Here is a 2,667-nt window from a genome sequence, read left to right as displayed (position 1 = left end):
CAGCTGGCATACTCACAATGACCAAATGGTGTTGATCGTACTTTAAACCAACACATCGCTCCATGATGAAGCTGCAATAAATGATATATTTGCTTTCTAGACACGAATGAGATGCCTTACTGGATATACTCCAGGAAGGCCAGAGAAACTGGCTTCTAATCCATATGGAATAATTCACTGGTGAATTTCTTTCAGGATAGCCCATGATTTATCTAGAATATAATCTTTCAATATCTGGATCCTTCAAACTAGACCAAAGGGAAAATCTGGGCTGCAAGCCTCAATTAGAAATGTGGGGTGGTGCTATGCTGACAACTGGTGGTCCCTGACCTGTATCTTCTGATACTAGAACCCAGTGTGGTGGATGACCAATTCATGCGTTGAACAAGAGAAGAGCTCCTACAGGGCAGTGTGTGTGTTCATTGCAGGTATGGCACTTAGGGCTAAGTACCATAAGGACTACAAGAAAAAAAAATATAGTAACACATGAAGAATATACGATAAGAAGGCACCACAGTCCAGAGCACGAGCTCTGGAATCACACAGGCTTGGTTCGAATCCCGGCTAAGCCACTATCATCTGTACACCCTGAAGAACAGTCGAAGGTTTGAATGTTGTTTTACCAAATTTCGAAAAAGAAGTGAAGAAAGAACCTATCTGCCAGGAAGGGACATCGTGGGGTGCAGCACCCAGTCGGGTCAGGGCTCTGCATCCCCTGCTCAGAAACCTTTGCCGCCTGGCTCATGGTGATGCTGGCAGCTGAGCAGCCCTGGAGAAGGTGCTCCAGTCTCCAGGCCTCGCAGAGAAGCAAGGGAGGTCCCCGGAAGAGGCGGGTCACACCCTGGCAAGCTCTGGGTGCCTCCTGCACTCAGCTCTGAGCAGGCTCTGGCCCCTGGGCCCCTTGGGGGGGAAGGGCTGGCCGATACATACACAGGGCTGAGGGGCCTGCAGAGCCGGTGCCCAGGCAGGGTGAGCTCTGCAGGAGAAGGCTTCCACATTCCTAAACAGTCTCCGCATGGTGGCCCATCCGGTGCCAAACACCTGCCACCCACAGTGAGAAGTCCCAGCCACTAGAAAGTCCAGAAGGGGTCGGGCTCGGGGCCCCGCCCTTTGCCCGGGGTTTCTCCACAGGCTGGGCTTGCATGCGTCCCCCCGTCCCACCCCCTGGCCCGCCCGACCTTTCTCTGTGACAATACAATGGACACGTCACAAGCGCCAGACTGAGCCATCCAGCGTCCAGTGAGTGCTAGACCTCGAGAGGAGGTAGAAGCTAGGGAGAAGCTCTCCCAGTTTCACACTCTATTCTCGGATCGCTTGGCGTACAACCCGTTCTACAGGGGCAATTTACTTTGTAAATTTCCTACCTGGCTCTGCCGCGCTGCCGGCCCCGCCGTGGGGCCCCGGTAGGCTGTCACCTGCTGGTTTTGCACTCCCAGGAGGCTGCCACATCTGACCGGGATCACCCCGCTGCTCCAGCGCCTGTCTTCTGCCCTGGTCGCAGGCTGCCCCACCGAGATCGAGTGCCTTCATCGTCTGGCTTTTACATCGTGCCAAAAAGGCAGTATCCCATTCAGCAGGCCAGGTACTCCCGAATGGGGATGCTTCCCTTGGTGAACTGGAGGGAATCGCCAAAGAAGCCCGTGCTGTCTGCTCATAATTCCATGATGTTCAGCCACTCAAGAATCATCAAGAGTCCTCCACCGGGGGGCAAATTTACCCTCCTGCGTTCACCACCTGAGCAGGTAGTCAAGGTTAGGAAGCCAGTACCATCCAGTCACCTCCCACTTCCTTGCTCAAAGGAGAGTGAGGTGAAGGTCCAAGAAGAGCCCCGAAGAGGCATGGCAAAGATGGACGATCACACAAAGACCAAAGGAGAGGATGATTGGAAGGGCCACCGTAGCAATGGGGATATACCATTGACATCTAGGCCCCAGGAGACCCGTGGAGTCCTCACTTCCCTCAAGTGCGATCCTGAGCCTCTGGACCTCCTTCCCAAGCACCCAGAAGACAACTTGAGTGAGAACGCCCATATGTCTCCAATGAGCTCCTCCTCAGAAAGCCATGTCATCCGCTCAGATGGAGATCCTGGAGATGTCCTGCCTCTTTGGAAGCCTGAATCCCATGCCATGGTGTTCTCTGCCCCAACCGCAAGCTGCTCCCTGCTGCTGGAGAGACCAACAAAAGAAGTGCTGGGTGAAGACCACCGGCCCAGCTCGCCACACTCACTGATGTCTGGGAAGGAGCCGCAGCATGAAAAATCTTCAGACATCCCATCAAGAAGCTCCGCTTCCCTGGTATCTACCAGCAGTAGGCCCTGCAAGCGGAACATTCCCCTGACGCTTTTTTTGCCGCTGCCGGGGCTGAGGTCGACCCTGCCACTGACATGGCATTAAGGTGAGCTGCCTCCTGCTCCTACGCTTCCGTGCTTGGCTCTTGCCAAAAACCCAGGCACCTTGGAGAAGAACACTGAGTGTCAGTGGAACAAGATCCTGAATAATATAAGGAAGGTCAAGGAAGACTGCAGTGCCCCTCAGCCTGCCCGTTCTCTCTCCCCACCTGCCTCAGAGACTGCAGACTCCCTGCCCCTGGCCACTCACACTTCGCAGGTCCCTGCTACTCCCACCGACTTGGCCGACCTATATTCCAGGTCCCCCATCCTGTCTGTCC

This window comes from Balaenoptera ricei, chromosome 6, assembly GCF_028023285.1.
Source record: "Balaenoptera ricei isolate mBalRic1 chromosome 6, mBalRic1.hap2, whole genome shotgun sequence".
Taxonomy (NCBI): Eukaryota; Metazoa; Chordata; class Mammalia; order Artiodactyla; family Balaenopteridae; genus Balaenoptera; species Balaenoptera ricei.
This window is presented reverse-complemented; position numbering follows the sequence as displayed.